This window comes from Salmo salar, chromosome 24 (assembly GCF_965601325.2).
Source record: "Salmo salar chromosome 24, fSalSal1, whole genome shotgun sequence".
Classification (NCBI taxonomy): Eukaryota; Metazoa; Chordata; class Actinopteri; order Salmoniformes; family Salmonidae; genus Salmo; species Salmo salar.
This window is the reverse complement of record NC_138314.1, coordinates 40,200,006-40,227,397: the sequence shown is the minus strand read 5'-3', so window position 1 is coordinate 40,227,397 and position 27,392 is coordinate 40,200,006.

Here is a 27,392-nt window from a genome sequence, read left to right as displayed (position 1 = left end):
ATAATACGTCATCCTGAGTTGAACATGTTATAGACGTCATGCTGAGCTGAACATGTTATAGACGTCATGCTGAGTTGAACATGCTATAATACGTCATGCTGAGTTGAACATGCTATAGAGGTCATGCTGAGTTGAACATGCTATAAGACGTCATGCTGAGTTGAACATGTTATAGACGTCATGCTGAGTTGAACATGCTATAACACGTCATGCTGAGTTGAACATGCTATAGACGTCATGCTGAGTTGAACATGCTATAGACGTCATGCTGAGTTGAACATGCTATAAGACGTCATGCTGAGTTGAACATGCTATAATACGTCATGCTGAGTTGAACATGCTATAGACGTCATGCTGAGTTCAACATGTTATAGACGTCATGCTGAGTTGAACATGTTATAGACGTCATGCTGAGTTGAACATGCTATAATACGTCATGCTGAGTTGAACATGTTATAGACGTCATGCTGAGTTTAACATGCTATAGACGTCATGCTGAGTTGAACATGCTATAATACGTCATGCTGAGTTGAACATGTTATAGACGTCATGCTGAGTTGAACATGTTATAGACGTCATGCTGAGTTGAACATGTTATAATACGTCATGCTGAGTTGAACATGTTATAGACGTCATGCTGAGTTGAACATGTTATAGACGTCATTCTGAGTTGAACATGCTATAATACGTCATGCTGAGTTGAACATACTATAGACGTCATGCTGAGTTGAACATGTTATAATACGTCATGCTGAGTTGAACATGTTATAGACGTCATGCTGAGTTGAACATGCTCTAGACGTCATGCTGAGTTGAACATGTTATAGACGTCATGCTGAGTTGAACATGCTATAATACGTCATGCTGAGGTTGAACATGTTATAGACGTCATGCTGAGTTGAACATGTTATAGACGTCATGCTGAGTTGAACATGTTATAGACGTCATGCTGAGTTGAACATGCTATAGACGTCATGCTGAGTTGAACATGCTATAATACGTCATGCTGAGCTGAACATGCTATAGACGTCATGCTGAGTTGAACATGCTATAGACGTCATGCTGAGTTGAACATGCTATAGACGTCATGCTGAGTTGAACATGCTATAATGACGTCATGCTGAGTTGAACATGTTATAGACGTCATGCTGAGTTGAACATGTTATAGACGTCATGCTGAGTTGAACATGTTATATACGTCATGCTGAGTTGAACATGTTATAGACGTCATGCTGAGTTGAACATGTTATAGACGTCATGCTGAGTTGAACATGCCATAATACGTCATGCTGAGTTGAACATACTATAGACGTCATGCTGAGTTGAACATGTTATAATACGTCATGCTGAGTTGAACATGCTATAGACGTCATGCTGAGTTGAACATGTACGTCATGGAGGACGCTCGCATGCTGAGTTGAACATGTTATAGACGTCATGCTGAGTTGAACATGCTATAATACGTCATGCTGAGTTGAACATGTTATAGACGTCATGCTGAGTTGAACATGTTATAGACGTCATGCTGAGTTGAACATGCTGTAATACGTCATGCTGAGTTGAACATGTTATAGACGTCATGCTGAGTTGAACATGTTATAATACGTCATGCTGAGTTGAACATGTTATAGACGTCATGCTGAGTTGAACATGCTATAGACGTCATGCTGAGTTGAACATGTTGTAGACGTCATGCTGAGTTGAACATGTTATAATACGTCATGCTGAGTTGAACATGTTATTGACGTCATGCTGAGTTGAACATGTTATAGACGTCATGCTGAGTTGAACATGCTATAATACGTCATGCTGAGTTGAACATGTAATAGACGTCATGCTGAGCTGAACATGTTATAGACGTCATGCTGAGTTGAACATGCTATAATACGTCATGCTGAGTTGAACATGCTATAGAGGTCATGCTGAGTTGAACATGCTATAATACGTCATGCTGAGTTGAACATGTTATAGACGTCATGCTGAGTTGAACATGCTATAACACGTCATGCTGAGTTGAACATGCTATAGACGTCATGCTGATTTGAACATGCTATAGACGTCATGCTGAGTTGAACATGTTATAATACGTCATGCTGAGTTGAACATGCTATAATACGTCATGCTGAGTTGAACATGCTATAGAGGTCATGCTGAGTTGAACATGCTATAATACGTCATGCTGAGTTGAACATGTTATAGACGTCATGCTGAGTTTAACATGCTATAGACGTCATGCTGAGTTGAACATGCTATAATACGTCATGCTGAGTTGAACATGTTATAGACGTCATGCTGAGTTGAACATGTTATAGACGTCATGCTGAGTTGAACATGTTATAATACGTCATGCTGAGTTGAACATGTTATAGACGTCATGCTGAGTTGAACATGTTATAGACGTCATTCTGAGTTGAACATGCTATAATACGTCATGCTGAGTTGAACATACTATAGACGTCATGCTGAGTTGAACATGTTATAATACGTCATGCTGAGTTGAACATGTTATAGACGTCATGCTGAGTTGAACATGCTCTAGACGTCATGCTGAGTTGAACATGTTATAGACGTCATGCTGAGTTGAACATGCTATAATACGTCATGCTGAGTTGAACATGTTATAGACGTCATGCTGAGTTGAACATGTTATAGACGTCATGCTGAGTTGAACATGTTATAGACGTCATGCTGAGTTGAACATGCTATAGACGTCATGCTGAGTTGAACATGCTATAATACGTCATGCTGAGTTGAACATGCTATAGACGTCATGCTGAGTTGAACATGCTATAGACGTCATGCTGAGTTGAACATGCTATAATACGTCATGCTGAGTTGAACATGTTATAGACGTCATGCTGAGTTGAACATGTTATAGACGTCATGCTGAGTTGAACATGTTATAGACGTCATGCTGAGTTGAACATGTTATAGACGTCATGCTGAGTTGAACATGTTATAGACGTCATGCTGAGTTGAACATGCTATAATACGTCATGCTGAGTTGAACATGTTATAGACGTCATGCTGAGCTGAACATGCTATAGACGTCATGCTGAGTTGAACATGCTATAGACGTCATGCTGAGTTGAACATGTTATAGACGTCATGCTGAGTTGAACATGTTATAGACGTCATGCTGAGTTGAACATGCCATAATACGTCATGCTGAGTTGAACATACTATAGACGTCATGCTGAGTTGAACATGTTATAGACGTCATGCTGAGTTGAACATGCCATAATACGTCATGCTGAGTTGAACATACTATAGACGTCATGCTGAGTTGAACATGTTATAATACGTCATGCTGAGTTGAACATGTTATAGACGTCATGCTGAGTTGAACATGCTCTAGACGTCATGCTGAGTTGAACATGTTATAGACGTCATGCTGAGTTGAACATGCTATAATACGTCATGCTGAGTTGAACATGTTATAGACGTCATGCTGAGTTGAACATGTTATAATACGTCATGCTGAGTTGAACATGTTATAGACGTCATGCTGAGTTGAACATGCTATAGACGTCATGCTGAGTTGAACATGTTGTAGACGTCATGCTGAGTAGAACATGCTATAATACGTCATGCTGAGTTGAACATGTTATAGACGTCATGCTGAGTTGAACATGTTATAGACGTCATGCTGAGTTGAACATGCTATAATACGTCATCCTGAGTTGAACATGTTATAGACGTCATGCTGAGCTGAACATGTTATAGACGTCATGCTGAGTTGAACATGCTATAATACGTCATGCTGAGTTGAACATGCTATAGAGGTCATGCTGAGTTGAACATGCTATAATACGTCATGCTGAGTTGAACATGTTATAGACGTCATGCTGAGTTGAACATGCTATAACACGTCATGCTGAGTTGAACATGCTATAGACGTCATGCTGATTTGAACATGCTATAGACGTCATGCTGAGTTGAACATGTTATAATACGTCATGCTGAGTTGAACATGCTATAATACGTCATGCTGAGTTGAACATGCTATAGAGGTCATGCTGAGTTGAACATGCTATAATACGTCATGCTGAGTTGAACATGTTATAGACGTCATGCTGAGTTTAACATGCTATAGACGTCATGCTGAGTTGAACATGCTATAATACGTCATGCTGAGTTGAACATGTTATAGACGTCATGCTGAGTTGAACATGTTATAGACGTCATGCTGAGTTGAACATGTTATAATACGTCATGCTGAGTTGAACATGTTATAGACGTCATGCTGAGTTGAACATGTTATAGACGTCATTCTGAGTTGAACATGCTATAATACGTCATGCTGAGTTGAACATACTATAGACGTCATGCTGAGTTGAACATGTTATAATACGTCATGCTGAGTTGAACATGTTATAGACGTCATGCTGAGTTGAACATGCTCTAGACGTCATGCTGAGTTGATCATGTTATAGACGTCATGCTGAGTTGAACATGCTATAATACGTCATGCTGAGGGTAACATGTTATAGACGTCATGCTGAGTTGAACATGTTATAGACGTCATGCTGAGTTGAACATGTTATAGACGTCATGCTGAGTTGAACATGCTATAGACGTCATGCTGAGTTGAACATGCTATAATACGTCATGCTGAGCTGAACATGCTATAGACGTCATGCTGAGTTGAACATGCTATAGACGTCATGCTGAGTTGAACATGCTATAATACGTCATGCTGAGTTGAACATGTTATAGACGTCATGCTGAGTTGAACATGTTATAATACGTCATGCTGAGTTGAACATGTTATTGACGTCATGCTGAGTTGAACATGTTATAGACGTCATGCTGAGTTGAACATGTTATAATACGTCATGCTGAGTTGAACATGTTATAGACGTCATGCTGAGTTGAACATGTTATAGACGTCATGCTGAGTTGAACATGCCATAATACGTCATGCTGAGTTGAACATACTATAGACGTCATGCTGAGTTGAACATGTTATAAAACGTCATGCTGAGTTGAACATGCTCTAGACGTCATGCTGAGTTGAACATGTTATAGACGTCATGCTGAGTTGAACATGCTATAATACGTCATGCTGAGTTGAACATGTTATAGACGTCATGCTGAGTTGAACATGTTATAGACGTCATGCTGAGTTGAACATGTTATAGACGTCATGCTGAGTTGAACATGTTATAGACGTCATGCTGAGTTGAACATGTTATAGACGTCATGCTGAGTTGAACATGCTGTAATACGTCATGCTGAGTTGAACATGTTATAGACGTCATGCTGAGTTGAACATGTTATAATACGTCATGCTGAGTTGAACATGTTATAGACGTCATGCTGAGTTGAACATGCTATAGACGTCATGCTGAGTTGAACATGTTGTAGACGTCATGCTGAGTAGAACATGCTATAATACGTCATGCTGAGTTGAACATGTTATAGACGTCATGCTGAGTTGAACATGTTATAGACGTCATGCTGAGTTGAACATGCTATAATACGTCATGCTGAGTTGAACATGTTATAGACGTCATGCTGAGCTGAACATGTTATAGACGTCATGCTGAGTTGAACATGCTATAATACGTCATGCTGAGTTGAACATGCTGTAGAGGTCATGCTGAGTTGAACATGCTATAATACGTCATGCTGAGTTGAACATGTTATAGACGTCATGCTGAGTTGAACATGCTATAGACGTCATGCTGAGTTGAACATGCTATAATACGTCATGCTGAGTTGAACATGCTATAGACGTCATGCTGATTTGAACATGCTATAGACGTCATGCTGAGTTGAACATGTTATAATACGTCATGCTGAGTTGAACATGTTATAGACGTCATGCTGAGTTGAACATGCTATAATACGTCATGCTGAGTTGAACATGTTATAGACGTCATGCTGAGTTGAACATGTTATAGACGTCATGCTGAGTTGAACATGTTATAGACGTCATGCTGAGTTGAACATGCTATAATACATCATGCTGAGTTGAACATGTTATAGACATCATGCTGAGTTGAACATGTTATAGACGTCATGCTGAGTTGAACATGTTATAGACGTCTTGCTGAGTTGAACATGCTATAATACGTCATGCTGAGTTGAACATGTTATAGACGTCATGCTGAGTTGAACATGTTATAATACGTCATGCTGAGTTGAACATGTTATAGACGTCATGCTGAGTTGAACATGCTATAGACGTCATGCTGAGTTGAACATGTTGTAGACGTCATGCTGAGTTGAACATGTTGTAGACGTCATGCTGAGTTGAACATGCTATAATACGTCATGCTGAGTTGAACATGCTATAGAGGTCATGCTGAGTTGAACATGTTGTAGACGTCATGCTGAGTTGAACATGCTATAATACGTCATGCTGAGTTGAACATGTTATAGACGTCATGCTGAGTTGAACATGCTATAGACGTCATGCTGAGTTGAACATGCTATAGACGTCATGCTGAGTTGAACATGTTGTAGACGTCATGCTGAGTTGAACATGCTATAATACGTCATGCTGAGTTGAACATGTTATAGACGTCATGCTGAGTTGAACATGTTATAGACGTCATGCTGAATTGAACATGCTATAATACGTCATGCTGAGTTGAACATGTTATAGACGTCATGCTGAGCTGAACATGTTATAGACGTCATGCTGAGTTGAACATGCTATAATACGTCATGCTGAGTTGAACATGCTATAGAGGTCATGCTGAGTTGAACATGCTATAATACGTCATGCTGAGTTGAACATGTTATAGACGTCATGCTGAGTTGAACATGCTATAGAAGTCATGCTGAGTTGAACATGCTATAATACGTCATGCTGAGTTGAACATGCTATAGACGTCATGCTGAGTTGAACATGCTATAGACGTCATGCTGAGTTGAACATGTTATAATACGTCATGCTGAGTTGAACATGCTATAATACGTCATGCTGAGTTGAACATGCTATAGAGGTCATGCTGAGTTGAACATGCTATAATACGTCATGCTGAGTTGAACATGTTATAGACGTCATGCTGAGTTGAACATGCTATAGACGTCATGCTGAGTTGAACATGCTATAATACGTCATGCTGAGTTGAACATGTTATAGACGTCATGCTGAGTTGAACATGTTATAATACGTCATGCTGAGTTGAACATGTTATAGACGTCATGCTGAGTTGAACATGTTATAGACGTCATTCTGAGTTGAACATGCTATAATACGTCATGCTGAGTTGAACATACTATAGACGTCATGCTGAGTTGAACATGTTATAATACGTCATGCTGAGTTGAACATGTTATAGACGTCATGCTGAGTTGAACATGCTCTAGACGTCATGCTGAGTTGAACATGTTATAGACGTCATGCTGAGTTGAACATGCTGTAATACGTCATGCTGAGTTGAACATGTTATAGACGTCATGCTGAGTTGAACATGTTATAATACGTCATGCTGAGTTGAACATGTTATAGACGTCATGCTGAGTTGAACATGCTATAGACGTCATGCTGAGTTGAACATGTTGTAGACGTCATGCTGAGTAGAACATGCTATAATACGTCATGCTGAGTTGAACATGTTATAGACGTCATGCTGAGTTGAACATGTTATAGACGTCATGCTGAGTTGAACATGCTATAATACGTCATGCTGAGTTGAACATGTTATAGACGTCATGCTGAGCTGAACATGTTATAGACGTCATGCTGAGTTGAACATGCTATAATACGTCATGCTGAGTTGAACATGCTGTAGAGGTCATGCTGAGTTGAACATGCTATAATACGTCATGCTGAGTTGAACATGTTATAGACGTCATGCTGAGTTGAACATGCTATAACACGTCATGCTGAGTTGAACATGCTATAGACGTCATGCTGATTTGAACATGCTATAGACGTCATGCTGAGTTGAACATGTTATAATACGTCATGCTGAGTTGAACATGGCTGATAATACGTCATGCTGAGTTGAACATGCTATAGAGGTCATGCTGAGTTGAACATGCTATAATACGTCATGCTGAGTTGAACATGTTATAGACGTCATGCTGAGTTTAACATGCTATAGACGTCATGCTGAGTTGAACATGCTATAATACGTCATGCTGAGTTGAACATGTTATAGACGTCATGCTGAGTTGAACATGTTATAGACGTCATGCTGAGTTGAACATGTTATAATACGTCATGCTGAGTTGAACATGTTATAGACGTCATGCTGAGTTGAACATGTTATAGACGTCATTCTGAGTTGAACATGCTATAATACGTCATGCTGAGTTGAACATACTATAGACGTCATGCTGAGTTGAACATGTTATAATACGTCATGCTGAGTTGAACATGTTATAGACGTCATGCTGAGTTGAACATGCTCTAGACGTCATGCTGAGTTGATCATGTTATAGACGTCATGCTGAGTTGAACATGCTATAATACGTCATGCTGAGGGTAACATGTTATAGACGTCATGCTGAGTTGAACATGTTATAGACGTCATGCTGAGTTGAACATGTTATAGACGTCATGCTGAGTTGAACATGCTATAGACGTCATGCTGAGTTGAACATGCTATAATACGTCATGCTGAGCTGAACATGCTATAGACGTCATGCTGAGTTGAACATGCTATAGACGTCATGCTGAGTTGAACATGCTATAATACGTCATGCTGAGTTGAACATGTTATAGACGTCATGCTGAGTTGAACATGTTATAATACGTCATGCTGAGTTGAACATGTTATTGACGTCATGCTGAGTTGAACATGTTATAGACGTCATGCTGAGTTGAACATGTTATAATACGTCATGCTGAGTTGAACATGTTATAGACGTCATGCTGAGTTGAACATGTTATAGACGTCATGCTGAGTTGAACATGCCATAATACGTCATGCTGAGTTGAACATACTATAGACGTCATGCTGAGTTGAACATGTTATAAAACGTCATGCTGAGTTGAACATGCTCTAGACGTCATGCTGAGTTGAACATGTTATAGACGTCATGCTGAGTTGAACATGCTATAATACGTCATGCTGAGTTGAACATGTTATAGACGTCATGCTGAGTTGAACATGTTATAGACGTCATGCTGAGTTGAACATGTTATAGACGTCATGCTGAGTTGAACATGTTATAGACGTCATGCTGAGTTGAACATGTTATAGACGTCATGCTGAGTTGAACATGCTGTAATACGTCATGCTGAGTTGAACATGTTATAGACGTCATGCTGAGTTGAACATGTTATAATACGTCATGCTGAGTTGAACATGTTATAGACGTCATGCTGAGTTGAACATGCTATAGACGTCATGCTGAGTTGAACATGTTGTAGACGTCATGCTGAGTAGAACATGCTATAATACGTCATGCTGAGTTGAACATGTTATAGACGTCATGCTGAGTTGAACATGTTATAGACGTCATGCTGAGTTGAACATGCTATAATACGTCATGCTGAGTTGAACATGTTATAGACGTCATGCTGAGCTGAACATGTTATAGACGTCATGCTGAGTTGAACATGCTATAATACGTCATGCTGAGTTGAACATGCTGTAGAGGTCATGCTGAGTTGAACATGCTATAATACGTCATGCTGAGTTGAACATGTTATAGACGTCATGCTGAGTTGAACATGCTATAGACGTCATGCTGAGTTGAACATGCTATAATACGTCATGCTGAGTTGAACATGCTATAGACGTCATGCTGATTTGAACATGCTATAGACGTCATGCTGAGTTGAACATGTTATAATACGTCATGCTGAGTTGAACATGTTATAGACGTCATGCTGAGTTGAACATGCTATAATACGTCATGCTGAGTTGAACATGTTATAGACGTCATGCTGAGTTGAACATGTTATAGACGTCATGCTGAGTTGAACATGTTATAGACGTCATGCTGAGTTGAACATGCTATAATACATCATGCTGAGTTGAACATGTTATAGACATCATGCTGAGTTGAACATGTTATAGACGTCATGCTGAGTTGAACATGTTATAGACGTCTTGCTGAGTTGAACATGCTATAATACGTCATGCTGAGTTGAACATGTTATAGACGTCATGCTGAGTTGAACATGTTATAATACGTCATGCTGAGTTGAACATGTTATAGACGTCATGCTGAGTTGAACATGCTATAGACGTCATGCTGAGTTGAACATGTTGTAGACGTCATGCTGAGTTGAACATGTTGTAGACGTCATGCTGAGTTGAACATGCTATAATACGTCATGCTGAGTTGAACATGCTATAGAGGTCATGCTGAGTTGAACATGTTGTAGACGTCATGCTGAGTTGAACATGCTATAATACGTCATGCTGAGTTGAACATGTTATAGACGTCATGCTGAGTTGAACATGCTATAGACGTCATGCTGAGTTGAACATGCTATAGACGTCATGCTGAGTTGAACATGTTGTAGACGTCATGCTGAGTTGAACATGCTATAATACGTCATGCTGAGTTGAACATGTTATAGACGTCATGCTGAGTTGAACATGTTATAGACGTCATGCTGAATTGAACATGCTATAATACGTCATGCTGAGTTGAACATGTTATAGACGTCATGCTGAGCTGAACATGTTATAGACGTCATGCTGAGTTGAACATGCTATAATACGTCATGCTGAGTTGAACATGCTATAGAGGTCATGCTGAGTTGAACATGCTATAATACGTCATGCTGAGTTGAACATGTTATAGACGTCATGCTGAGTTGAACATGCTATAGAAGTCATGCTGAGTTGAACATGCTATAATACGTCATGCTGAGTTGAACATGCTATAGACGTCATGCTGAGTTGAACATGCTATAGACGTCATGCTGAGTTGAACATGTTATAATACGTCATGCTGAGTTGAACATGCTATAATACGTCATGCTGAGTTGAACATGCTATAGAGGTCATGCTGAGTTGAACATGCTATAATACGTCATGCTGAGTTGAACATGTTATAGACGTCATGCTGAGTTGAACATGCTATAGACGTCATGCTGAGTTGAACATGCTATAATACGTCATGCTGAGTTGAACATGTTATAGACGTCATGCTGAGTTGAACATGTTATAATACGTCATGCTGAGTTGAACATGTTATAGACGTCATGCTGAGTTGAACATGTTATAGACGTCATTCTGAGTTGAACATGCTATAATACGTCATGCTGAGTTGAACATACTATAGACGTCATGCTGAGTTGAACATGTTATAATACGTCATGCTGAGTTGAACATGTTATAGACGTCATGCTGAGTTGAACATGCTCTAGACGTCATGCTGAGTTGAACATGTTATAGACGTCATGCTGAGTTGAACATGCTGTAATACGTCATGCTGAGTTGAACATGTTATAGACGTCATGCTGAGTTGAACATGTTATAATACGTCATGCTGAGTTGAACATGTTATAGACGTCATGCTGAGTTGAACATGCTATAGACGTCATGCTGAGTTGAACATGTTGTAGACGTCATGCTGAGTAGAACATGCTATAATACGTCATGCTGAGTTGAACATGTTATAGACGTCATGCTGAGTTGAACATGTTATAGACGTCATGCTGAGTTGAACATGCTATAATACGTCATGCTGAGTTGAACATGTTATAGACGTCATGCTGAGCTGAACATGTTATAGACGTCATGCTGAGTTGAACATGCTATAATACGTCATGCTGAGTTGAACATGCTGTAGAGGTCATGCTGAGTTGAACATGCTATAATACGTCATGCTGAGTTGAACATGTTATAGACGTCATGCTGAGTTGAACATGCTATAGACGTCATGCTGAGTTGAACATGCTATAATACGTCATGCTGAGTTGAACATGCTATAGACGTCATGCTGATTTGAACATGCTATAGACGTCATGCTGAGTTGAACATGTTATAATACGTCATGCTGAGTTGAACATGTTATAGACGTCATGCTGAGTTGAACATGCTATAATACGTCATGCTGAGTTGAACATGTTATAGACGTCATGCTGAGTTGAACATGTTATAGACGTCATGCTGAGTTGAACATGTTATAGACGTCATGCTGAGTTGAACATGCTATAATACATCATGCTGAGTTGAACATGTTATAGACATCATGCTGAGTTGAACATGTTATAGACGTCATGCTGAGTTGAACATGTTATAGACGTCATGCTGAGTTGAACATGCTATAATACGTCATGCTGAGTTGAACATGTTATAGACGTCATGCTGAGTTGAACATGTTATAATACGTCATGCTGAGTTGAACATGTTATAGACGTCATGCTGAGTTGAACATGCTATAGACGTCATGCTGAGTTGAACATGTTGTAGACGTCATGCTGAGTTGAACATGTTGTAGACGTCATGCTGAGTTGAACATGCTATAATACGTCATGCTGAGTTGAACATGCTATAGAGGTCATGCTGAGTTGAACATGTTGTAGACGTCATGCTGAGTTGAACATGCTATAATACGTCATGCTGAGTTGAACATGTTATAGACGTCATGCTGAGTTGAACATGCTATAGACGTCATGCTGAGTTGAACATGCTATAGACGTCATGCTGAGTTGAACATGTTGTAGACGTCATGCTGAGTTGAACATGCTATAATACGTAGAACATGCTATAATACGTCATGCTGAGTTGAACATGTTATAGACGTCATGCTGAGTTGAACATGTTATAGACGTCATGCTGAGTTGAACATGCTATAATACGTCATGCTGAGTTGAACATGTTATAGACGTCATGCTGAGCTGAACATGTTATAGACGTCATGCTGAGTTGAACATGCTATAATACGTCATGCTGAGTTGAACATGCTGTAGAGGTCATGCTGAGTTGAACATGCTATAATACGTCATGCTGAGTTGAACATGTTATAGACGTCATGCTGAGTTGAACATGTTATAGACGTCATTCTGAGTTGAACATGCTATAATACGTCATGCTGAGTTGAACATACTATAGACGTCATGCTGAGTTGAACATGTTATAATACGTCATGCTGAGTTGAACATGTTATAGACGTCATGCTGAGTTGAACATGCTCTAGACGTCATGCTGAGTTGATCATGTTATAGACGTCATGCTGAGTTGAACATGCTATAATACGTCATGCTGAGGGTAACATGTTATAGACGTCATGCTGAGTTGAACATGTTATAGACGTCATGCTGAGTTGAACATGTTATAGACGTCATGCTGAGTTGAACATGCTATAGACGTCATGCTGAGTTGAACATGCTATAATACGTCATGCTGAGCTGAACATGCTATAGACGTCATGCTGAGTTGAACATGCTATAGACGTCATGCTGAGTTGAACATGCTATAATACGTCATGCTGAGTTGAACATGTTATAGACGTCATGCTGAGTTGAACATGTTATAATACGTCATGCTGAGTTGAACATGTTATTGACGTCATGCTGAGTTGAACATGTTATAGACGTCATGCTGAGTTGAACATGTTATAATACGTCATGCTGAGTTGAACATGTTATAGACGTCATGCTGAGTTGAACATGTTATAGACGTCATGCTGAGTTGAACATGCCATAATACGTCATGCTGAGTTGAACATACTATAGACGTCATGCTGAGTTGAACATGTTATAAAACGTCATGCTGAGTTGAACATGCTCTAGACGTCATGCTGAGTTGAACATGTTATAGACGTCATGCTGAGTTGAACATGCTATAATACGTCATGCTGAGTTGAACATGTTATAGACGTCATGCTGAGTTGAACATGTTATAGACGTCATGCTGAGTTGAACATGTTATAGACGTCATGCTGAGTTGAACATGTTATAGACGTCATGCTGAGTTGAACATGTTATAGACGTCATGCTGAGTTGAACATGCTGTAATACGTCATGCTGAGTTGAACATGTTATAGACGTCATGCTGAGTTGAACATGTTATAATACGTCATGCTGAGTTGAACATGTTATAGACGTCATGCTGAGTTGAACATGCTATAGACGTCATGCTGAGTTGAACATGTTGTAGACGTCATGCTGAGTAGAACATGCTATAATACGTCATGCTGAGTTGAACATGTTATAGACGTCATGCTGAGTTGAACATGTTATAGACGTCATGCTGAGTTGAACATGCTATAATACGTCATGCTGAGTTGAACATGTTATAGACGTCATGCTGAGCTGAACATGTTATAGACGTCATGCTGAGTTGAACATGCTATAATACGTCATGCTGAGTTGAACATGCTGTAGAGGTCATGCTGAGTTGAACATGCTATAATACGTCATGCTGAGTTGAACATGTTATAGACGTCATGCTGAGTTGAACATGCTATAGACGTCATGCTGAGTTGAACATGCTATAATACGTCATGCTGAGTTGAACATGCTATAGACGTCATGCTGATTTGAACATGCTATAGACGTCATGCTGAGTTGAACATGTTATAATACGTCATGCTGAGTTGAACATGCTATAATACGTCATGCTGAGTTGAACATGCTATAGAGGTCATGCTGAGTTGAACATGCTATAATACGTCATGCTGAGTTGAACATGTTATAGACGTCATGCTGAGTTTAACATGCTATAGACGTCATGCTGAGTTGAACATGCTATAATACGTCATGCTGAGTTGAACATGTTATAGACGTCATGCTGAGTTGAACATGTTATAGACGTCATGCTGAGTTGAACATGTTATAATACGTCATGCTGAGTTGAACATGTTATAGACGTCATGCTGAGTTGAACATGTTATAGACGTCATTCTGAGTTGAACATGCTATAATACGTCATGCTGAGTTGAACATACTATAGACGTCATGCTGAGTTGAACATGTTATAATACGTCATGCTGAGTTGAACATGTTATAGACGTCATGCTGAGTTGAACATGCTCTAGACGTCATGCTGAGTTGAACATGTTATAGACGTCATGCTGAGTTGAACATGCTATAATACGTCATGCTGAGTTGAACATGTTATAGACGTCATGCTGAGTTGAACATGTTATAGACGTCATGCTGAGTTGAACATGTTATAGACGTCATGCTGAGTTGAACATGCTATAATACATCATGCTGAGTTGAACATGTTATAGACATCATGCTGAGTTGAACATGTTATAGACGTCATGCTGAGTTGAACATGTTATAGACGTCTTGCTGAGTTGAACATGCTATAATACGTCATGCTGAGTTGAACATGTTATAGACGTCATGCTGAGTTGAACATGTTATAATACGTCATGCTGAGTTGAACATGTTATAGACGTCATGCTGAGTTGAACATGCTATAGACGTCATGCTGAGTTGAACATGTTGTAGACGTCATGCTGAGTTGAACATGTTGTAGACGTCATGCTGAGTTGAACATGCTATAATACGTCATGCTGAGTTGAACATGCTATAGAGGTCATGCTGAGTTGAACATGTTGTAGACGTCATGCTGAGTTGAACATGCTATAATACGTCATGCTGAGTTGAACATGTTATAGACGTCATGCTGAGTTGAACATGCTATAGACGTCATGCTGAGTTGAACATGCTATAGACGTCATGCTGAGTTGAACATGTTGTAGACGTCATGCTGAGTTGAACATGCTATAATACGTCATGCTGAGTTGAACATGTTATAGACGTCATGCTGAGTTGAACATGTTATAGACGTCATGCTGAGTTGAACATGCTATAATACGTCATGCTGAGTTGAACATGTTATAGACGTCATGCTGAGCTGAACATGTTATAGACGTCATGCTGAGTTGAACATGCTATAATACGTCATGCTGAGTTGAACATGCTATAGAGGTCATGCTGAGTTGAACATGCTATAATACGTCATGCTGAGTTGAACATGTTATAGACGTCATGCTGAGTTGAACATGCTATAGAAGTCATGCTGAGTTGAACATGCTATAATACGTCATGCTGAGTTGAACATGCTATAGACGTCATGCTGAGTTGAACATGCTATAGACGTCATGCTGAGTTGAACATGTTATAATACGTCATGCTGAGTTGAACATGCTATAATACGTCATGCTGAGTTGAACATGCTATAGAGGTCATGCTGAGTTGAACATGCTATAATACGTCATGCTGAGTTGAACATGTTATAGACGTCATGCTGAGTTGAACATGCTATAGACGTCATGCTGAGTTGAACATGCTATAATACGTCATGCTGAGTTGAACATGTTATAGACGTCATGCTGAGTTGAACATGTTATAATACGTCATGCTGAGTTGAACATGTTATAGACGTCATGCTGAGTTGAACATGTTATAGACGTCATTCTGAGTTGAACATGCTATAATACGTCATGCTGAGTTGAACATACTATAGACGTCATGCTGAGTTGAACATGTTATAATACGTCATGCTGAGTTGAACATGTTATAGACGTCATGCTGAGTTGAACATGCTCTAGACGTCATGCTGAGTTGAACATGTTATAGACGTCATGCTGAGTTGAACATGCTATAATACGTCATGCTGAGTTGAACATGTTATAGACGTCATGCTGAGTTGAACATGTTATAGACGTCATGCTGAGTTGAACATGTTATAGACGTCATGCTGAGTTGAACATGCTATAATACATCATGCTGAGTTGAACATGTTATAGACATCATGCTGAGTTGAACATGTTATAGACGTCATGCTGAGTTGAACATGTTATAGACGTCATGCTGAGTTGAACATGCTATAATACGTCATGCTGAGTTGAACATGTTATAGACGTCATGCTGAGTTGAACATGTTATAATACGTCATGCTGAGTTGAACATGTTATAGACGTCATGCTGAGTTGAACATGCTATAGACGTCATGCTGAGTTGAACATGTTGTAGACGTCATGCTGAGTTGAACATGTTGTAGACGTCATGCTGAGTTGAACATGCTATAATACGTCATGCTGAGTTGAACATGTTATAGACGTCATGCTGAGTTGAACATGCTATAGACGTCATGCTGAGTTGAACATGCTATAGACGTCATGCTGAGTTGAACATGTTGTAGACGTCATGCTGAGTTGAACATGCTATAATACGTCATGCTGAGTTGAACATGTTATAGACGTCATGCTGAGTTGAACATGTTATAGACGTCATGCTGAGTTGAACATGCTATAATACGTCATGCTGAGTTGAACATGTTATAGACGTCATGCTGAGCTGAACATGTTATAGACGTCATGCTGAGTTGAACATGCTATAATACGTCATGCTGAGTTGAACATGCTATAGAGGTCATGCTGAGTTGAACATGCTATAATACGTCATGCTGAGTTGAACATGTTATAGACGTCATGCTGAGTTGAACATGCTATAGAAGTCATGCTGAGTTGAACATGCTATAATACGTCATGCTGAGTTGAACATGCTATAGACGTCATGCTGAGTTGAACATGCTATAGACGTCATGCTGAGTTGAACATGTTATAATACGTCATGCTGAGTTGAACATGCTATAATACGTCATGCTGAGTTGAACATGCTATAGAGGTCATGCTGAGTTGAACATGCTATAATACGTCATGCTGAGTTGAACATGCTATAGACGTCATGCTGATTTGAACATGCTATAGAGGTCATGCTGAGTTGAACATGCTATAATACTTCATGCTGAGTTGAACATGTTATAGACGTCATGCTGAGTTGAACATGCTATAGACGTCATGCTGAGTTGAACATGCTATAATACGTCATGCTGAGTTGAACATGCTATAGACGTCATGCTGATTTGAACATGCTATAGACGTCATGCTGAGTTGAACATGTTATAATACGTCATGCTGAGTTGAACATGCTATAATACGTCATGCTGAGTTGAACATGGTATAGAGGTCATGCTGAGTTGAACATGCTATAATACGTCATGCTGAGTTGAACATGTTATAGACGTCATGCTGAGTTGAACATGCTATAGACGTCATGCTGAGTTGAACATGCTATAATACGTCATGCTGAGTTGAACATGTTATAGACGTCATGCTGAGTTGAACATGTTATAATACGTCATGCTGAGTTGAACATGTTATAGACGTCATGCTGAGTTGAACATGTTATAGACGTCATTCTGAGTTGAACATGCTATAATACGTCATGCTGAGTTGAACATACTATAGACGTCATGCTGAGTTGAACATGTTATAATACGTCATGCTGAGTTGAACATGTTATAGACGTCATGCTGAGTTGAACATGCTCTAGACGTCATGCTGAGTTGAACATGTTATAGACGTCATGCTGAGTTGAACATGCTATAATACGTCATGCTGAGTTGAACATGTTATAGACGTCATGCTGAGTTGAACATGTTATAGACGTCATGCTGAGTTGAACATGTTATAGACGTCATGCTGAGTTGAACATGCTATAATACATCATGCTGAGTTGAACATGTTATAGACATCATGCTGAGTTGAACATGTTATAGACGTCATGCTGAGTTGAACATGTTATAGACGTCATGCTGAGTTGAACATGCTATAATACGTCATGCTGAGTTGAACATGTTATAGACGTCATGCTGAGTTGAACATGTTATAATACGTCATGCTGAGTTGAACATGTTATAGACGTCATGCTGAGTTGAACATGCTATAGACGTCATGCTGAGTTGAACATGTTGTAGACGTCATGCTGAGTTGAACATGTTATAATACGTCATGCTGAGTTGAACATGCTATAATACGTCATGCTGAGTTGAACATGCTATAACACGTCATGCTGAGTTGAACATGTTGTAGACGTCATGCTGAGTTGAACATGCTATAATACGTCATGCTGAGTTGAACATGCTATAGAGGTCATGCTGAGTTGAACATGCTATAATACGTCATGCTGAGTTGAACATGTTGTAGACGTCATGCTGAGTTGAACATGCTATAATACGTCATGCTGAGTTGAACATGTTATAGACGTCATGCTGAGTTGAACATGTTATAGACGTCATGCTGAGTTGAACATGCTATAATACGTCATGCTGAGTTGAACATGTTATAGACGTCATGCTGAGCTGAACATGTTATAGACGTCATGCTGAGTTGAACATGCTATAATACGTCATGCTGAGTTGAACATGTTATAGACGTCATGCTGAGTTGAACATGCTATAGACGTCATGCTGAGTTGAACATGTTGTAGACGTCATGCTGAGTTGAACATGTTGTAGACGTCATGCTGAGTTGAACATGCTATAATACGTCATGCTGAGTTGAACATGCTATAGAGGTCATGCTGAGTTGAACATGTTGTAGACGTCATGCTGAGTTGAACATGCTATAATACGTCATGCTGAGTTGAACATGTTATAGACGTCATGCTGAGTTGAACATGCTATAGACGTCATGCTGAGTTGAACATGCTATAGACGTCATGCTGAGTTGAACATGTTTTAGACGTCATGCTGAGTTGAACATGCTATAATACGTCATGCTGAGTTGAACATGTTATAGACGTCATGCTGAGTTGAACATGTTATAGACGTCATGCTGAGTTGAACATGCTATAATACGTCATGCTGAGTTGAACATGTTATAGATGTCATGCTGAGCTGAACATGTTATAGACGTCATGCTGAGTTGAACATGCTATAATACGTCATGCTGAGTTGAACATGCTATAGAGGTCATGCTGAGTTGAACATGCTATAATACGTCATGCTGAGTTGAACATGTTATAGACGTCATGCTGAGTTGAACATGCTATAGAAGTCATGCTGAGTTGAACATGCTATAATACGTCATGCTGAGTTGAACATGCTATAGACGTCATGCTGAGTTGAACATGCTATAGACGTCATGCTGAGTTGAACATGTTATAATACGTCATGCTGAGTTGAACATGCTATAATACGTCATGCTGAGTTGAACATGCTATAGAGGTCATGCTGAGTTGAACATGCTATAATACGTCATGCTGAGTTGAACATGTTATAGACGTCATGCTGAGTTGAACATGCTATAGACGTCATGCTGAGTTGAACATGCTATAATACGTCATGCTGAGTTGAACATGTTATAGACGTCATGCTGAGTTGAACATGTTATAATACGTCATGCTGAGTTGAACATGTTATAGACGTCATGCTGAGTTGAACATGTTATAGACGTCATTCTGAGTTGAACATGCTATAATACGTCATGCTGAGTTGAACATGTTATAGACGTCATGCTGAGTTGAACATGCTATAGACGTCATGCTGAGTTGAACATGCTATAGACGTCATGCTGAGTTGAACATGTTTTAGACGTCATGCTGAGTTGAACATGCTATAATACGTCATGCTGAGTTGAACATGTTATAGACGTCATGCTGAGTTGAACATGTTATAGACGTCATGCTGAGTTGAACATGCTATAATACGTCATGCTGAGTTGAACATGTTATAGATGTCATGCTGAGCTGAACATGTTATAGACGTCATGCTGAGTTGAACATGCTATAATACGTCATGCTGAGTTGAACATGCTATAGAGGTCATGCTGAGTTGAACATGCTATAATACGTCATGCTGAGTTGAACATGTTATAGACGTCATGCTGAGTTGAACATGCTATAGAAGTCATGCTGAGTTGAACATGCTATAATACGTCATGCTGAGTTGAACATGCTATAGACGTCATGCTGAGTTGAACATGCTATAGACGTCATGCTGAGTTGAACATGTTATAATACGTCATGCTGAGTTGAACATGCTATAATACGTCATGCTGAGTTGAACATGCTATAGAGGTCATGCTGAGTTGAACATGCTATAATACGTCATGCTGAGTTGAACATGTTATAGACGTCATGCTGAGTTGAACATGCTATAGACGTCATGCTGAGTTGAACATGCTATAATACGTCATGCTGAGTTGAACATGTTATAGACGTCATGCTGAGTTGAACATGTTATAATACGTCATGCTGAGTTGAACATGTTATAGACGTCATGCTGAGTTGAACATGTTATAGACGTCATTCTGAGTTGAACATGCTATAATACGTCATGCTGAGTTGAACATACTATAGACGTCATGCTGAGTTGAACATGTTATAATACGTCATGCTGAGTTGAACATGTTATAGACGTCATGCTGAGTTGAACATGCTCTAGACGTCATGCTGAGTTGAACATGTTATAGACGTCATGCTGAGTTGAACATGCTATAATACGTCATGCTGAGTTGAACATGTTATAGACGTCATGCTGAGTTGAACATGTTATAGACGTCATGCTGAGTTGAACATGTTATAGACGTCATGCTGAGTTGAACATGCTATAATACATCATGCTGAGTTGAACATGTTATAGACATCATGCTGAGTTGAACATGTTATAGACGTCATGCTGAGTTGAACATGTTATAGACGTCATGCTGAGTTGAACATGCTATAATACGTCATGCTGAGTTGAACATGTTATAGACGTCATGCTGAGTTGAACATGTTATAATACGTCATGCTGAGTTGAACATGTTATAGACGTCATGCTGAGTTGAACATGCTATAGACGTCATGCTGAGTTGAACATGTTGTAGACGTCATGCTGAGTTGAACATGTTGTAGACGTCATGCTGAGTTGAACATGCTATAATACGTCATGCTGAGTTGAACATGCTATAGAGGTCATGCTGAGTTGAACATGCTATAATACGTCATGCTGAGTTGAACATGTTATAGACGTCATGCTGAGTTGAACATGCTATAGACGTCATGCTGAGTTGAACATGCTATAGACGTCATGCTGAGTTGAACATGTTGTAGACGTCATGCTGAGTTGAACATGCTATAATACGTCATGCTGAGTTGAACATGTTATAGACGTCATGCTGAGTTGAACATGTTATAGACGTCATGCTGAGTTGAACATGCTATAATACGTCATGCTGAGTTGAACATGTTATAGACGTCATGCTGAGCTGAACATGTTATAGACGTCATGCTGAGTTGAACATGCTATAATACGTCATGCTGAGTTGAACATGCTATAGAGGTCATGCTGAGTTGAACATGCTATAATACGTCATGCTGAGTTGAACATGTTATAGACGTCATGCTGAGTTGAACATGCTATAGAAGTCATGCTGAGTTGAACATGCTATAATACGTCATGCTGAGTTGAACATGCTATAGACGTCATGCTGAGTTGAACATGCTATAGACGTCATGCTGAGTTGAACATGTTATAATACGTCATGCTGAGTTGAACATGCTATAATACGTCATGCTGAGTTGAACATGCTATAGAGGTCATGCTGAGTTGAACATGCTATAATACGTCATGCTGAGTTGAACATGCTATAGACGTCATGCTGATTTGAACATGCTATAGAGGTCATGCTGAGTTGAACATGCTATAATACTTCATGCTGAGTTGAACATGTTATAGACGTCATGCTGAGTTGAACATGCTATAGACGTCATGCTGAGTTGAACATGCTATAATACGTCATGCTGAGTTGAACATGCTATAGACGTCATGCTGATTTGAACATGCTATAGACGTCATGCTGAGTTGAACATGTTATAATACGTCATGCTGAGTTGAACATGCTATAATACGTCATGCTGAGTTGAACATGCTATAGAGGTCATGCTGAGTTGAACATGCTATAATACGTCATGCTGAGTTGAACATGTTATAGACGTCATGCTGAGTTGAACATGCTATAGACGTCATGCTGAGTTGAACATGCTATAATACGTCATGCTGAGTTGAACATGTTATAGACGTCATGCTGAGTTGAACATGTTATAATACGTCATGCTGAGTTGAACATGTTATAGACGTCATGCTGAGTTGAACATGTTATAGACGTCATTCTGAGTTGAACATGCTATAATACGTCATGCTGAGTTGAACATACTATAGACGTCATGCTGAGTTGAACATGTTATAATACGTCATGCTGAGTTGAACATGTTATAGACGTCATGCTGAGTTGAACATGCTCTAGACGTCATGCTGAGTTGAACATGTTATAGACGTCATGCTGAGTTGAACATGCTATAATACGTCATGCTGAGTTGAACATGTTATAGACGTCATGCTGAGTTGAACATGTTATAGACGTCATGCTGAGTTGAACATGTTATAGACGTAATGCTGAGTTGAACATGCTATAATACATCATGCTGAGTTGAACATGTTATAGACATCATGCTGAGTTGAACATGTTATAGACGTCATGCTGAGTTGAACATGTTATAGACGTCATGCTGAGTTGAACATGCTATAATACGTCATGCTGAGTTGAACATGTTATAGACGTCATGCTGAGTTGAACATGTTATAATACGTCATGCTGAGTTGAACATGTTATAGACGTCATGCTGAGTTGAACATGCTATAGACGTCATGCTGAGTTGAACATGTTGTAGACGTCATGCTGAGTTGAACATGTTATAATACGTCATGCTGAGTTGAACATGCTATAATACGTCATGCTGAGTTGAACATACTATAGACGTCATGCTGAGTTGAACATGTTATAATACGTCATGCTGAGTTGAACATGTTATAGACGTCATGCTGAGTTGAACATGCTCTAGACGTCATGCTGAGTTGAACATGTTATAGACGTCATGCTGAGTTGAACATGCTATAATACGTCATGCTGAGTTGAACATGTTATAGACGTCATGCTGAGTTGAACATGTTATAGACGTCATGCTGAGTTGAACATGTTATAGACGTCATGCTGAGTTGAACATGCTATAATACATCATGCTGAGTTGAACATGTTATAGACATCATGCTGAGTTGAACATGTTATAGACGTCATGCTGAGTTGAACATGTTATAGACGTCATGCTGAGTTGAACATGCTATAATACGTCATGCTGAGTTGAACATGTTATAGACGTCATGCTGAGTTGAACATGTTATAATACGTCATGCTGAGTTGAACATGTTATAGACGTCATGCTGAGTTGAACATGCTATAGACGTCATGCTGAGTTGAACATGTTGTAGACGTCATGCTGAGTTGAACATGTTGTAGACGTCATGCTGAGTTGAACATGCTATAATACGTCATGCTGAGTTGAACATGCTATAGAGGTCATGCTGAGTTGAACATGCTATAATACGTCATGCTGAGTTGAACATGTTATAGACGTCATGCTGAGTTGAACATGCTATAGACGTCATGCTGAGTTGAACATGCTATAGACGTCATGCTGAGTTGAACATGTTGTAGACGTCATGCTGAGTTGAACATGCTATAATACGTCATGCTGAGTTGAACATGTTATAGACGTCATGCTGAGTTGAACATGTTATAGACGTCATGCTGAGTTGAACATGCTATAATACGTCATGCTGAGTTGAACATGTTATAGACGTCATGCTGAGCTGAACATGTTATAGACGTCATGCTGAGTTGAACATGCTATAATACGTCATGCTGAGTTGAACATGCTATAGAGGTCATGCTGAGTTGAACATGCTATAATACGTCATGCTGAGTTGAACATGTTATAGACGTCATGCTGAGTTGAACATGCTATAGAAGTCATGCTGAGTTGAACATGCTATAATACGTCATGCTGAGTTGAACATGCTATAGACGTCATGCTGAGTTGAACATGCTATAGACGTCATGCTGAGTTGAACATGTTATAATACGTCATGCTGAGTTGAACATGCTATAATACGTCATGCTGAGTTGAACATGCTATAGAGGTCATGCTGAGTTGAACATGCTATAATACGTCATGCTGAGTTGAACATGCTATAGACGTCATGCTGATTTGAACATGCTATAGAGGTCATGCTGAGTTGAACATGCTATAATACTTCATGCTGAGTTGAACATGTTATAGACGTCATGCTGAGTTGAACATGCTATAGACGTCATGCTGAGTTGAACATGCTATAATACGTCATGCTGAGTTGAACATGCTATAGACGTCATGCTGATTTGAACATGCTATAGACGTCATGCTGAGTTGAACATGTTATAATACGTCATGCTGAGTTGAACATGCTATAATACGTCATGCTGAGTTGAACATGCTATAGAGGTCATGCTGAGTTGAACATGCTATAATACGTCATGCTGAGTTGAACATGTTATAGACGTCATGCTGAGTTGAACATGCTATAGACGTCATGCTGAGTTGAACATGCTATAATACGTCATGCTGAGTTGAACATGTTATAGACGTCATGCTGAGTTGAACATGTTATAATACGTCATGCTGAGTTGAACATGTTATAGACGTCATGCTGAGTTGAACATGTTATAGACGTCATTCTGAGTTGAACATGCTATAATACGTCATGCTGAGTTGAACATACTATAGACGTCATGCTGAGTTGAACATGTTATAATACGTCATGCTGAGTTGAACATGTTATAGACGTCATGCTGAGTTGAACATGCTCTAGACGTCATGCTGAGTTGAACATGTTATAGACGTCATGCTGAGTTGAACATGCTATAATACGTCATGCTGAGTTGAACATGTTATAGACGTCATGCTGAGTTGAACATGTTATAGACGTCATGCTGAGTTGAACATGTTATAGACGTAATGCTGAGTTGAACATGCTATAATACATCATGCTGAGTTGAACATGTTATAGACATCATGCTGAGTTGAACATGTTATAGACGTCATGCTGAGTTGAACATGTTATAGACGTCATGCTGAGTTGAACATGCTATAATACGTCATGCTGAGTTGAACATGTTATAGACGTCATGCTGAGTTGAACATGTTATAATACGTCATGCTGAGTTGAACATGTTATAGACGTCATGCTGAGTTGAACATGCTATAGACGTCATGCTGAGTTGAACATGTTGTAGACGTCATGCTGAGTTGAACATGTTATAATACGTCATGCTGAGTTGAACATGCTATAATACGTCATGCTGAGTTGAACATGCTATAACACGTCATGCTGAGTTGAACATGTTGTAGACGTCATGCTGAGTTGAACATGCTATAATACGTCATGCTGAGTTGAACATGCTATAGAGGTCATGCTGAGTTGAACATGCTATAATACGTCATGCTGAGTTGAACATGTTGTAGACGTCATGCTGAGTTGAACATGCTATAATACGTCATGCTGAGTTGAACATGTTATAGACGTCATGCTGAGTTGAACATGTTATAGACGTCATGCTGAGTTGAACATGCTATAATACGTCATGCTGAGTTGAACATGTTATAGACGTCATGCTGAGCTGAACATGTTATAGACGTCATGCTGAGTTGAACATGCTATAATACGTCATGCTGAGTTGAACATGCTATAGAGGTCATGCTGAGTTGAACATGCTATAATATGTCATGCTGAGTTGAACATGTTATAGACGTCATGCTGAGTTGAACATGCTATAGAAGTCATGCTGAGTTGAACATGCTATAATACGTCATGCTGAGTTGAACATGCTATAGACGTCATGCTGAGTTGAACATGCTATAGACGTCATGCTGAGTTGAACATGTTATAATACGTCATGCTGAGTTGAACATGCTATAATACGTCATGCTGAGTTGAACATGCTATAGAGGTCATGCTGAGTTGAACATGCTATAATACGTCATGCTGAGTTGAACATGCTATAGACGTCATGCTGATTTGAACATGCTATAGAGGTCATGCTGAGTTGAACATGCTATAATACTTCATGCTGAGTTGAACATGTTATAGACGTCATGCTGAGTTGAACATGCTATAGACGTCATGCTGAGTTGAACATGCTATAATACGTCATGCTGAGTTGAACATGCTATAGACGTCATGCTGATTTGAACATGCTATAGACGTCATGCTGAGTTGAACATGTTATAATACGTCATGCTGAGTTGAACATGCTATAATACGTCATGCTGAGTTGAACATGCTATAGAGGTCATGCTGAGTTGAACATGCTATAATACGTCATGCTGAGTTGAACATGTTATAGACGTCATGCTGAGTTGAACATGCTATAGACGTCATGCTGAGTTGAACATGCTATAATACGTCATGCTGAGTTGAACATGTTATAGACGTCATGCTGAGTTGAACATGTTATAATACGTCATGCTGAGTTGAACATGTTATAGACGTCATGCTGAGTTGAACATGTTATAGACGTCATTCTGAGTTGAACATGCTATAATACGTCATGCTGAGTTGAACATACTATAGACGTCATGCTGAGTTGAACATGTTATAATACGTCATGCTGAGTTGAACATGTTATAGACGTCATGCTGAGTTGAACATGCTCTAGACGTCATGCTGAGTTGAACATGTTATAGACGTCATGCTGAGTTGAACATGCTATAATACGTCATGCTGAGTTGAACATGTTATAGACGTCATGCTGAGTTGAACATGTTATAGACGTCATGCTGAGTTGAACATGTTATAGAC